Consider the following 14880-nt stretch of genomic DNA (forward strand, 5'->3'; position numbering starts at 1 on the left):
GTTGTGATATTTCCGGTCCTAAAACAAACAAGAAAGGAAACAAGCCTCTCGGTTGTAGACGGACGCTGGGCAGGTTTGTACACTCGAACATTGACAATGATCCACCTTCTCCTCTTGCAGGTGGAGCCCCCGATCTAACCTCAGTTGTAAAAGTAAAACTAGCAGGCAAATTGTCACGTCTTTTTTTGCAGAGAACCTTCTGAAATTAACTTGCAGAGCACACTGTAAGAGCAAGGTGGGAGTGGGCGGCTCAGAGAAAAACAGGAGACTTGCAGTGCCGGGAGAAACTATTTTGGAAACTGAGACTCCCCCCAGCCCATACCCTGACGCACACAATTCCCGCAGAACATGAATGGTGTCCCATATGGTTTGGACAACAGCAAGGCAAGCCCAGCTCCCAAATCACGTGCTATGCAAATGGAGCAAGGCAGCCACTCCTCCTCTAGTTCTTTTGCTCTTGATTTAACAGACAACAGCTGCCAAGAGCAGCAGAGCCACAAGGATCTTTCCCACCACGGGAATGGCCAAACTCCTTTAAAGAGGAGAACATGCTAGCAAGCAGCCCTGCTTAAGAGGCTATGGTAGGTAAGTAGTGAGATGGGCTTATTAGTCTGTTTGGTGGGCAGGGCTCCAGACTGGGACCAGGAGACCTTGCGTTTGCTTTCATTTACTTACAGCTTCATTTTGTCTGGATACGTGTCTCAGTTTCCCAGTCTGTCCATTGCAGAGGTTGACGCTTAACCTTAGTGTGAGGCTTTGTGATCGACAGGCAAAGAGCATGACGCAACCATTGCCAGTCGCAGGAAACCAGGCAGAAGCTCAAGAACAAAACAGATCGAAGCTGACGATGCTGTTTGCTAATCTGCCAAGTACCATGCTCAGGATTCCTCTTTTGGAACTGACAACAAAGCAGATGCACCAAAACCAGGAGTATAAGTTCCCTGCTCAGCTTTAGTCTTCGGAGCTCTCAGCAGAGGGGGCTCAGTCCTGAGAGAGATCAGCAGGATGTTAGCAGTGCAGCTCTCTGGGAATAGGGTTTAGATGCCTCAGTTTAGAAATGCCCATCACACCCGCAGCGTGGGTGTCACAAGAACAGTGCACACAAAACCTCCCCCACCTTGTCCCAGGTCACAGAGCTCTTGGCTCATGGACAGTATGTGTTAGACCTCATGTGCCTTCACATCACATTACATAAGAATGGCCATGCTGGGTCAGCCCAACGGTCCCTGTAGCCCAGTGTCCTGTCTTCTGACAGAGGCCAATGCCAGATGCCTCAGAGGGAGTGAACAGAGCAGGGAATCACCAGAGTGATCCCCTTCCTGTCATCCATGTTGCCAGCTGAGTTTCCTCAGCTGATCAAGGCATTCTGAGCATTCACACTCATGGACCAATGCAAGCTTCAGGCACCCAGCAACATCCAGATCAGGGCCCTAAGCAGTACGGTAGCTGTGCAACGCACACACAGTGATGGCGCTGTACACTAGCTGCCATGAAGGGACAGGAAATAAACACACAGGACATGAACATGTTCACCTGGGCCCTGCAAAGTAATAAACCTCCCCCCATGGTACAAAGCAAAGAGCAGAATGATTGGCCTGGAAATGCGCAGGCAGCAGCATTACAAGGTTAGGATGGGACCATTACGGACTCAGCCCATGGCTAAAAATCCCACACACAGCTGGTCTTTTTCCAGCTCCCTATGTGGAGCGGGGGAACGGTGCAAAGCAGGCAGAGCTCCCACTGAAGGCAGGGGCATTGGCCTGCATGTAGAATGTGCGATACAGGCTCAGCATAAGCCTGCATGCAGCAATCTCGGAGCATCATCAGGCTTACCCAGAGACTTTAAACCTGAAGAGACCATTTAGTCTGACCTCTTGTGTAACAAAAACCTAAGGAAACCCCCCACCTCCTACCCAGTGATCCCTGCCTGGATGGGGATTTGTGGTCCTTCAGCTGAGAGCTCCTTTGGGCAGGGACCCTCTTCTTCCCGTGTTTGTGCACAGTGGGTCCCTGATCCATCACTGGGGCTCTTAGGCAGCAGGCCCTAGTACTGCTATTAAGAGGAATTGAATTGCAGGGAGGGGAGGGGAGGGGAGAGAAGGGGATAGATGACTACATGCATGACTACCCTATCTTCCCCCTACCAAGAGACAAACAAAAGGAGAACTGCCCTGAACTGCACCAGGGACTGGGTGGGGGGATGCGAACGTGGTGGAGTTAAGCCCTGTCACTGCTAATGAGTCAGATGCAATATCTCCTGGGACAGACCTTGTTAGGAGCAGCACATCACTTGCCCCCTGTCCAGTAAAGGAGAAAACCCTGATCAAATCGGATTAGGAGGAGAAGAGGGAAGAGCTCCAGCATGAGAGCAGTCTGGTCAGATCGCACTGCTCCAGGTACTCACCCAGCTCAGCAGCTGAAAAGGACTCCAGGATTGGTCCATGCTACCAGCTCAGCAGGATTTGAGAGGCCAGTGGGGGAAAGCAGGGGTGTGTGTGTGTGTGTGTGTGTGTGTGTGCGTGCGCGCGCACGCACTTGCGCACACCCCCCAAGAGAAAAATCACAATAACTAGAGCAGGTCTTGGTCTCATGCTGCTTCTCTCTAGCCTTCCTTCCTGCAGTCTCTGCTAAACTCCTGCACTCAGCACGCCATCCAAGTCCTGCGGTGCCTTCCCCAGGAAATGGAGATCATTAAATTCCAATAGCGAGAAAGCCGACACTCAGCAGACTTGACAGGCCCCAGCCATGCAAACACAAAGCACCTTAGTCATTCATCATTTGCAGGAGAGTGTGAAATTAACCCCTTCTCCACTGTGCTGTGCAGCATGGTGTCAGCTGGCTGAGATGCTGGTATCAGGGCAGGCGCTTGCCCTGGCATTTTCAGGAGAGGCTGAATTGAACAACAGGACTGTAAAAATGCCCAGCCGTCCATGTGCATCCTCATTTGCTTGGGCAAAGACCCAGGAAGCAAAGGGGCAATGATGCTTTGCTTTCAGAGAGCATCTTGTAGCCAAGGGTCCCAAAGCACCAGGAAATGTGGGATCCCTGAAACTGGACAGAGGGGGAGCAGGTGCAGAGAGGTTAGGTGACTGCCCCAAGGTCAGGTACCGAGTCTGACATTATTTAGGAACAGAGCTGAGGTTTCCTGACTTGCAACCCAGACCTCTTTCCAGCAGCACCCAGGACTTAGGGTGATCTTAGGAGCCCATTTGAAATACTGACCCTAAAAATCTGCCCTGAGTACAGTTCTGCAGTCTTCTAATGATATCTGAGCCCTCAGGCTGCACTGGGGCTTTCTAAACCCCTTTCATAGATCAAGAGAAACAGGTTGGCCCAGTGAATAAATCACTACATGGCAGGACAGCTGGAGTCCATACCTGGCTCTGGCACAGACTTGCTCTACAACCTCTAGTAAGACATTTCACCCCAGAGGTTATTTCCCAGCTGAACAGTAGAGTGAGTCCTTCCACAACTTTCCAAGAGGGATTTAAGTCTATAATGGTAAGTGCTACTGTCTATTAACTCAGGATGTTCCAAAATGCTTTACAGACCATGTTTTGCTGACATCATGCTGTCAAGCTTAGCAGCTTCAGGACCCCGGGATTTTATTTCTGGCCCTTGAAAGACACTAATCCAAACCAAACCTACTTCCGTCTTCTAGGGGACTGTGGCTGTGCAGGTGAGAGCTGCCTGAGGGTGTGTTTACATTGCAGTAAAAGACCCAGACTGCAGGGCTACAACATTGCAGTGTAGACAATGGGGCTCTGCTGGGGAGAAGAGGGAGTTGGTTTCTTCCTTGCTTCACCCAGGCTCGAGTGCGCACCCAGCTGGTGATAGGCACCTTATAATGCAGAGTCCCAGACTATCTGAACAGCATTCAAACCATTTAAAGATGGGACAAGTTCACCCTTTGTTTTGTCCTGGCAAAGACAGGAAGGAAAAATGTTGCCTTGAACCCCGCAGAGGGGCCTACGGTAGGGTCACTGAATTCAGCCAATGATAAGTTACTACATCAGGCCCAGTACCCATGTTGGACATGGCTATTTATTTTGCTCTACAGTTATATCCACCTCTGGTCTGTCCTAAATTACAGAGAACTTCAGACCTGGTAGTCTGGTTTGGGCCCCACTTTTAGTCTTGAAGAGAAGCAGCTACTAGGTCCTCCGACACTTGAGCCAAGTCTAAGCAACAGGAAAGCATAACAGCTCTCTGAAAAGCCATCCTTGTCTCCTTTCTCTCTCATCCAACCGCTGGATCTCATTGCTTGCACTGGCCAAGGCCCAGTACTTCACAACCACCACTCAGGGACCTCTAATCGCTGGGGAACAACAGTCCAGAGGCCAGTGACAAAAAGCCACCACAAGTTACATCTGCTGAAGGAAACATTCTTGGCACTTCTACAGAAATGCCACTCACAACAGCTCTCCAGCAGGAACACTCTCACTCAGCAAATCACCATGTTAGAGAGCACTGCCCCATGGGAACACGTTTCCCTGGATAACCCTGGCACAGGCACTGCATACTGCAGTCTGCTGGGAGGAGGCTGTTTTATTATCCCTAGCTATGGAGGTGATGCTATGAGACCTTATGAGTGCCACCAGGCTTCCAGGAAAGGAGGTGGACTGCAGACACTTGGATGTGTACCAATGCACACGTCCTTTTACAGGGATGGCTGCTCCTGGGCAGAGTTGTTGGGTATTGGGCAAATCCAGCCAGTGAAGTGGGCTAATGTACTGGCCTGTGTGTATAAGAGTGCTAGAACAGCTAACTCACAAATGCAAGTGAGTCAACTGGACTGCAGCCGACTTCTCCCTGTAAAATGATCCTCTCATGCAATTTGTCACTCTGCGTCACAGCACTGGGGGTCCCAGCAGGCCACCCATTGTGTGTATGTATTGCTCCTCCAGTGCATTTGCAGACCACTCCAGCGGGGACAGGCCAAAAACTAGTTGGGACACGCAGCGTAGACAGAAGTCAAATCACTTCCAAAAGAGAGAGCCTTGCAGAGATGGGAAGCTGGGCTTTCAAAAGCTGGGTAGGGGGTACCCACACTAAAGGCTTCCAGGAACACATCCACAGTAGATCAAGTTCCACAATCAGAGGGATCTGCTGCCACCTAGCTGCTCTTGGTGGCCATTCCATGGGTCCTGGGGCAGCAGAGCACGCGTCACACTGTCCTCTCCGTGCAGGGTTGGAAGGACTCAGTATGTGGTAGGTGAAGAACCCACACCCTGCTGGATGACCGACAAGAGTATGTGGTGAGAAGCTATTAGTATCCCAGACTCTATGAGTCTCCTAATGAAATAAAGGCGATATGGAGGTGGCCAGTATCGCTCTGAGATGGACTGGCTTAGGACATATCTACTGCAAGTACTGGGTTGGGTCAAGTGCCCTCTCCTGAACCCCACATACTTGGGCAGCCCTTGGAAGAATAGGGGCTGTAGGTTTGGGACTCTTCAACTTCAAACCCCTCCCCAGACACACTGTATCTCGTCAAGAAGGTAAAAGAAGAGCATTAAAGCATCAGTCTACACATAAATGGCAAGTTACTACACAAGACAAATGTACTGACACAGTTTCTTAAGTCACTAGGTGAAAGGGCGTTGCTTGCTGTGTGGCAACCACAGCAGTGTATGAAAAGAAACTATTAAAAATTTACAACAGAAAATATTGGTGTGAAAATATCACAGTCAAATCTTAGATGACTCATAAAGGGATAAACATTAGAGGACATTTGGAGGATGCCCAGAGTTTGACCTGCTTTGAGAATCATGTTGCTTTGTCCTCTTGATTTTCAAGTATTTTAAATTCCATTCTAAGAATCCACAGAGCTATTTAAGTAGGACCTACAATGCCCAGCACTTTGCCGTTGTGCCAAGTCACCTCAGGAGATGTAAAGCTCCTATCAAACCTCGTTCCTCAGTTTGTGTTGGCAGATGATGATGGTACATATATAGAGTCAGATTCTCTGCTGGTGAAAACGCCATGCCTATTTATATCAGATAATCACCTGGCCCCCAACCTCTTGTAAGGATCTCTAGGTTATCAACTCCATAGAGAAAGAAAAGTGGTGACTTTCATTACCACAGATGTGCAGCACCTAGTTAAATACAGCACTGCGACATGAGCTACAGTTTAGAGTTAAAAGGGAAAGAGATTCAATAGTCAATGAAAACTGCAGCAGTAAGGAGGCAGGATGTAATTAGTCACATTACGATTTGCACAAGGGACAGATGGACGGACACACAAAAAAAAGCAGGTCAGTTTCAGCTCTGTGGAAAGTCTCACACAGGAAGAAGCAATATTTTGTCAAGGAAAAGAACTAAAAGAACTGTCACACAGACCAACAACAAAAGCCATTTTAAGTTTAAAAGGATGCCTTGCAAAGAACAGCAGATAATAAGGAAGGCAGAACATGCAATACAGAAACTCTTGACCTGCCTATTTCTGTCAATGAGCAAAGTGAATAAAAGCCCCATAAGGAACATCACATAATAATGGTTATTAGCCTTAAGAGAATAAGACTGTTAAATGAACACATCTAGTCAGTGTGAATGTCTATCAATATGATGTACGCAGAGTGCTTCTCCCAAGTGGATGCCCGCTAATGAAAGAAACCTATTAAAAGCCCCAAATGAGCCTGCACCACGGCTGGGTAATACATTTCAATGGATCCCTCTTGGATCGCAAATTGAAAGACTTTTAAATGTTTGCTAGTCTGACACTGATGCTGCACAGAATTTAAAAAATCTTAACTTCAGACAGAACGGCCATTCAAAAAAATACCAAGACACAAACAGATTGTGCTTAGTCAACAAGCAAGAGTTGCACAGGCAGGGCAACTCTGCATTTCCTGTGTCTGAGCCGCAGCCATCATCCTTGCTGGCTACCAACCTTGTCAAATCCTGTGCAGAGACAAACGCCACCTGAGAAAATGACACTTTTGGGGACACATAAAGAACACCTGACTGCTTGGAACTTGCAAACAATTGTGTGTTAAACATGTTCCTGAGGAGTCCCTGAGTCACACACACAGTGGGGACTGGTGTGAAGTCATCATGACCTATCAATCTGGCCCTCTTACTTAAATGATATTTCTCATCTCATAGGGCATGAAGCTAAACACCTGAGACAAATACCCGCCAGGGATGGTCTAGGTGGTGCTTGGTCTTGCCATGAGTGCAGGAGACTGAACTAGATGACCTGTTGAGGTCCCTTCCAGTCCTATGACAGCAATCTTCGAAGACTCAGGGCCTGAGGCCACTTCCAGGCTACCTTACTAGAAATGACTATATGGCCAGATAGCCTGGTCCTACCTTCCAGCTCCATGTGCCTCTGGAATCTCACAGAACGTTTCTTGGTCCATAGCCACAAAGAGTGCTCTGCCAGCTATGCACAGGCACCTCTAAGTGTACTCACACCTGCGTGTGTACCTTTAGACAGTCAATTTAAAAATAATCCCAAAGGATGTCTTACAATTCTGGCCTGGCCCTTCACTAAGATAAAACTTGCCACTAACCCCATAAATAAGCAGATTATATTAAGCATATTAATGGAATAATAGCACACAGTGCGAGCTTGCACATAAACAAAGTTAGGTGTTATTTGATTGCTTATCTGTGCAACCTGCTTTTGAAGTTTTTAAATGGCATTTCCTTGGGTTAATAAAAGAACTTGAACCTAGATCTACAAGAGCAAATAGTCCTGGGGCTCTGCCTCATTCAGTGTGCCTGGAAAAACTCTTTTCTGAAGACAGGTTTGTAAGAGTGTACCTGGTGGATTCTCTGTAAGTTGAAATCTTTAAATCACAATTTGAGGACTTTGGTAATTCAGCCAGAGGTTGTGGATCTATTACTGCAATGGGTGGGTGAGATCCTGTGGCCTGCAATGTGCAGGAGGTTAGACTAGATGATTATGACGGTCCCTTTTGGCTTTAAAGTCTAGGAGACTGAAAAGCACGGAATTGTTTCTCCTACAGGAGCCATGATTCAACTGCTCTATCTCCAACCCTCACAAACAGCGCAGAGAAGGCAGGTCAGGCTCTTCTCTAACACAAGAGTAACAGCCAATGAAATTGGAGGAGCAAATTCAGAACTGATAAAAAGAGAGTTTTGCATACACCACATTGTGGAACACATTGCCACAAGATACTACTGAGGCCAGTACCTTCTGAGATTCACACCTGTATTTATGTAGCACACGTGCACAAATGCAATATTCAAATCAAAGCCAGTTTTCACCAGAATTCTCAAAGGCATATCTCCCTCAGTAAGAGGAATTTCCTTACTAAATGGCTAGTTTATAGCCCTAAACATTTTGGTGGACGGCTCGATACAAACAAAATTCAATTTTAACAAACAAAAAGGCCACCATAAGAAGTTATTTCTCCCGCCACTTTACGGGCCAAAAATAACATTTTTTCTCAAAATTTTAGAAGATAGAAAAACATTTTTTGAGCCCACAGCAGGCCCAAGATAACTTAATCCAAAAGGTGGAAGTCTGTAAAGTTATGAGTGACTTGAAAATCAAGAGGGTTTAAATAGAACACTTAGGCACCACGGGCTGTTCCTAGCCCTCCAACTGTAGTATTAGCTTTGCATATCCAGCAAACATTTTTATAAAATAATGAAGAGTGGTGCCTGTCAGAGCCCAAATGAAGAAGCAAATGCTCTTGGACAGATGAAACCCTGCAACCTGCTCATTTACTCGCTCCCAGAAGAGGTCTGTGCTACTTGGAGATCAATTCCAACCTGGACACGGCTTCTTTCTTCTGAACTGGAGCTTCTATTAAATCATTCTTGAAGAACTCATCCCTCCTACTTCCAAAAATGAGTGTCTTCCAGGGTTTCACACTACAGGTGACACATGCATACAAGGACAGGATAGCTCTTTCCTCCTAGCTGGCATAGGAATCTTAGTTCCAAATGAAATTTTCCATTAGTAATGCCCTTATTTTCTTAGCAAGACTCACCTGTTCCCAATTAAAATACACAGAACTCTCCCAGCAGCTGAGGCCATGTTTAATCAGTGAACTAAATATTCATATGTTTTCCCATTTACATATACTGCTAAATAGATCCAGAATGATTAAATCTAATTTAAATAATAAATTGGATTTTAAACATTTAAATGAACTATTGAAATACATTTTCTGTTTTAAAATAAGCCTGTTTAAAATTAAACTACCAATGTATGTTAAGGCCTAAACTTCTTTTAGTCTAGTTAAATAAATTTAAAAAAAAATATGTTCTATCAATGAGTTCTCCTCAAATTTTAATTATGTAAAGAATTAGGGGAAAAGCATTTAACTTCTGAGGTTAATGCAAGATTTATAAAATTGTTACAGTGTTAGTGCATTATGTATCTATAGTATGTCAAAAAAACTAGTGGTATTCACACCTTTCAAAAAACGGAAGTTATTTAGCAGAATGAAAATTTCAGGGGGGCAAAACAGCTCGGTGCTTAGAGCACGGGCCTTGTAAACCCAGGGCTAGGATTTCAAGTCTTGAGGGAGTTTTTAAGGGCCTGGGGCAGGTCAGATTTTAAAAAAACCTGCCAGGGATGGTGTCATAGGTCCTGCTGTGAGTGCAGGGGACTGTACTCAATGAGCTTTGTGAGCTGCCTTCCACCTCTATGAGATATGTTATGCATTATTCACCATTTTCTAACCTAAGCTTCAAGAATTTCAGTAAGGTATGTAACTGGTTAACCAGACAGGTTATCCGCTTGGTTAGCAAAAAGTAATACCCTATAAAGGCTATATTTAGCTGCAAATCAGATGGTCATAACTATTCAGAATGAATCTTTCTTTATGAAAACTATTAAAAAGTACAAATGCAAAACAAAATTAAAATCAATTATTTAACTCAAAAGTTTCCTACTTACTATTTTAAATCAAATCACCCTGAGCAGTTCTCATTCTAAACTTGCCCTTGCAAATAGATAACCTGAGCAGTTCATCCCCTACACAAATAATCTACAGTCACATCACATTTTAGAGGAAGCTGGTACTAGTAGCTGCATTCAATTCCCTGTAAGAAAACTGGAAGCAGCTACGGCCTGTAATGGCCTCTAATTTCTTTCTTTAACTCCTTCCTTTTCAGGAATGGGAAAGAAAAGGGAATTACTCAGAGGCAGTAAACTTTACCAGGTGGAAAGGGGGAAGGGAGGGAAATGAGAGTTCTGTATACAGAGCCCTCAGCCCTGGCACATTGTGTCATTCTTAGATGAGCAAAAAGCCTTCTGGGCATAGGAGGTGGTCCAGGGAGGCAGCATTGTGGAGATTACTACTACTCCATATCCTATACAAGATGACTGGTGAGAACCACACGGAGCACCTTCTCCCTATGGCAATCCATGGGGGCCCTGTACCGATCTCCATGTCCTTGTTTTTAAATACTTGTGTTTTTGTAATGACATGACAGATGACTTCACCACTCTCGGTGATGCATCTCAATTGATCTGAAAGATGGTTGAGTACCAGGACTTAGTCACGGGAGACCCAGGTTCAATTTCTGGCTCTAGTTTTCTTTTTTCACTTCGGCAAGTTACTTAGCATCTCGCTCTTTAGTTTCCTCTCTGTACAATGGGAACAATAGCATTGCCCTTCCTCTAAGGGTGTGTCCTGAGGAAAAGCAAAGGCCTAGCTCCTCAAAGGTATTGAGGCACATAATTCCAATAAAATCAATGGGAGTTAGACACCTACACTTCTTTAAAAACCAGGCCCACACTAAGGAGCTGTCCCAGACAGAAGCAGAGCTGCAAATGGAATTTAGGAGTACTGGCACCTAACCCTACGCTCCTCCCACATCACTCCACTGCTCCACTATTCAACAGAGCCACACCCTGGCCATGTCTACAACGGGGCAAAATTTCAAAAGGTCGTGATAATAGCCAAATCGGAGAATACTAATGAGGCACTGAAATGAATATTCAGCACCTCATTAGCATGTTGCTGACTGCAGCACTTCAAAAGTGCCGTGTTTCACTCACACACAGCTTGTCTACGCAGGGCTCCTTTTTGAAAGGACCCTGCAAATGTTGAAATCCTCTTATTCCTATCAGCTGAGGACTTCGACATTTGCAGGGTCCTTTTGAAAAGGACCCCTGTGTAGACGAGCCACGCAGGAGTGAAACGTGGCCCTTTCGAAGCGCCGTGGCTGGCAGCATGCTACCGAGGCTTTGAATATTCATTTCAGCACCTCATTAGTATTCTCCCTTTGGCTATTAGCATTGCCATTGCAAACTTTTCCCCTAATGTAGACATAGCCCCTGACTCCTCATCATTGAGTTGAAATACAAACACTAAAGCTATGCAAGCGTGTAACGTATAAAATTAACTCTCCCACCACGCAAATTTTGGATTTGCAAGCTTGGGATTTTTATATATTTGAAACAAAAAAAAAAAAAATGTAACTCTGAACTCAAGTTTGTGTGCATGGAATTGTCTACAGACTACTGCATGGGCATTGCGCTCTTTCGGTAGGTCTACTGAAAAGGCTGCCAGGATTGTAAAGAGGTTTTCTTGGATGTTACCCCCTCTGTCAGACTTGCCTCCTCTCAGACCCTGCTTCCTGGCTCCACAAATTTGAAAGCTGTCAGGAGCCGATTCCACTTACACAAATGCTGTGACAAATGCAAGCCCAGACTCTTTGTTTCAAATCCCTGGAGGATCACAAAGCCCTTCAAGCTGAAGTTGATGAACACCACTGCAAACCGGAGATAAGCTCCACTGGGAAGCAAGCAAGGCTCAGTCCTGGCACCTGATTGGCATAGCTTCAGCAGTGTGACCTATTTCTGCCACTGCAGAACTTTGGTAATAGCTTTTTTCCTCTCCTGTAAATGCAAAACTCTCCAAGCTAGCTACCACAGTGGTAGGTGACAGAGCAAACTAAATTGATAGATTCAAAGCATCAGCTTGGGATTGCTATAGATATGGATTAGTCATACTGATTACTCTACCCCATTTGATTGTTTGGTAAAGTTGCCTTGCCGCTTATTTACTGTCTTTGAATGAGGCCCTTAAGGTGACAGGAGTCAATTTGACTCATACATTAATTACATGCTGCAGGATGACCATGCTGTATTTAGCCTTTCCCCAGACCTGATTCCATTCCACTGTATAGTCTCTTAAAATGCATGCCTCAGCCAGCCAGAGCAATGACTGCAGAGAGTCAAAGGCCAGCATAGTAATGTCCAAAGCAGAATGCAGCAAGAAAGCCTTGTTGTGAGGGAACATGTATGGTATACCAAGCATCTCTCAAGAGTGAGGAAAACTACATTTGAAACTCCAGCAGTTCACATCACTTTGGAATACCCCTCCACAGTTCATATGCTTTAAAGCAAGTCAAGGAGGTTAGCTGCCAGACTGTAGAGGAAGTTGAATAAGTTGGTCCATGAGGACGCTTGGAAAGTTTCTTTTCTTCCTTCCTTTGTAGGAAGGGACAAGACACAGGCTTCCGATTTCCAAAGACTATGCTAGCCACACTTCCAAGTATCAGATGCAGTCTTTGTTCAGTGCGACACTACCTACTGGCCATAAGAGGAGAGAAATGTACTCTAGAAAGGCATCCAAATATAGATAATGCATTTTTCATGTCATCAGCTAAGCCATTTAGAAAGATAGGGCTGGGGATGGGGGTGAGGAGTTGTCAAAGGCACAAATGGAAGTCAAGCATCTAACTGCTATTCATGCTTTTGAAAACATCTCCCTGAAACTAACTATTTTTAAATTGGGTACAAGAAAAGATTACAAGTATTTAAGGAAATAGAAAAGATTTTAATTGACAAAACTAAGTTTCAGGAAAATCTAAGGGTAACTTTGTTTATGAACGTGATACAGTTCATCTGGTTCAAAGTTAATTATTAAGAAAACAGAAAAGAGATTAAATTTAAGCAGGAAAAAGACAAGGATTACATAATTTCTGAAGTTTAAAAAGGAGGTTTAAGTATTTATATAGAATTTTTAAAAATATGGATCTTTGGTGGGACTTTTGCTTATGTTTTACAATTAGTCCCTCTCATCCCACATTTTAGATTACAAACTCCTTCAGGCAGGAGCAGTCTCTCTTTGTGTGTTGGCATAGCCTTGAACACAATGGGATCACAATGTTGTTCAAGGTCTTACTACTGTAATACAGATTGCTAATGCTGCCCAGGAAAGTAGTCTTATAAAATAGCTTGGACAGACAGACTAAAAGGATGGATTGCTAGCACATAAAAGAAACTGGCACCATTCCACCTGAAAACACAGGAGAAATGGACTTTTCTTTTCATACAGATGGAGAGGAGATGGAATGGACATCACAAAGGAAGCCTCATGCACACAGACAGGATGAGAACTGCATTTTTTTGCCACTATTCAATTACGGCTGTCTAAGGAAACCAACTGACTTGAAGAGTGACGGGCAAAATGAAAATTAAGTGTTTTCCAATTTTCTCCCATTGACAAGATGCCACATCATCATGACAGAGCAGCTCTCACATTGTTTTCACCAACCCAAGTTAGTTTGACTTTCTTTGCATTTGCAGGCACAGAAGGAAGCTTAGGAGGAGTATGGACAGGCTTTGATCATCAAGGGGGAACTACTGAGCATAAATATTTTTGGTCACGCAAACTACATTAACAACAGAGCGAAACAAAAAATGGGCCACGTCTGTCACCACTGGCAGTAGGGGTGCAAGGCTCTGCATTGCACAGGAACACCCTCAATCTTCCGGAACCCTCAGGTAAAAGACAGGCCAGCAGGAATCATTTCAGAGCCTCTCATTCACGAACGAGTACATGACTGCAGCAGTGACACCACCACTCAGGAGACATGAGTTTCTTTTCAGTCAAGTACGTCTAGCAGAACAGCCCAGCTCGGCAAGGCACAAGCCAGCACACCCGCTGCTGCACAGACAGTTCATGACACATTAAAAGCTGCTGTCCTGACCCTAATTGGTTACTGTATCATGGTTGCAAACTCATCATCTACTATGCTTCATTGGTTTTCCATAATGTGTATGCATAATGATGATCAGAGTAAGACTGCTACCAATGTTTATCTACAGCAGAAAAGACTACAAAAAATGGGTGGCAAATACATTTTCTTTTCGCAGTTATTGGTAGAAAAAATTATGTTTATCCAATCATTACGATGTAGCCCTCCTCGCACCTCATTTTTAAAGTCATTACCAGCATGTAGAATAAAATAACATTAAAACTAACATATCAAGTATACAAAATGTAAGCTTTGAGAGGACGTACAAAAACAGAATACAGGTTGGACATCCCTGACCTGGCACCCTTGGGATATAACTGATCCTGAACCAGGGAATTCGGAAGACCGGGGAAGTGCACTATTTCCAGCCCCAGCCTGCCATCCCCCCTTGCCAGTGGCTCTGCTTCCATCCTGGCTGGCTTCCATGCCTCCAGCTACTGCCAGATCCTGAACCAATAGCCTGGATGGCCAGCTGGCCCCAGCCCTGGTCCAGACCCCAGCCCTGCTACTGCCAGCCCTGATTCCTACCCTGGCTGGGCTACTGGACACTGGCCCTGGCCAGCAGGGCTCCCAGCACCCACCCTCCTTCCACTAGGCTCTCGGCCCTGGTGCTCTCTGGTCCTGGAACATCCATGTTATCATACCAGATTCCTGAATTTGGGAGATGCAACCTATACTGTGTAACCTTGGGTCATTCTGTATGCCTCAGAGACGGGGACCCTACAGAGACCTCACCTTCCTCACCCCCCAGGCCCTGCCTCCTGGATGAGAAGGGACTGGAGCAGGCATAGCAGTCACTGCAGAGCAATGTAAGGCATCTCTTTAGGACTGCGCCAAGCCTGGCATTTCTGCAGCATGCCCAGGCCAGTGCTGATGGAGAAATCTGAGATGGTTCATT

This window comes from Carettochelys insculpta, chromosome 17 (genome assembly GCF_033958435.1).
Source record: "Carettochelys insculpta isolate YL-2023 chromosome 17, ASM3395843v1, whole genome shotgun sequence".
Taxonomy (NCBI): domain Eukaryota; kingdom Metazoa; phylum Chordata; order Testudines; family Carettochelyidae; genus Carettochelys; species Carettochelys insculpta.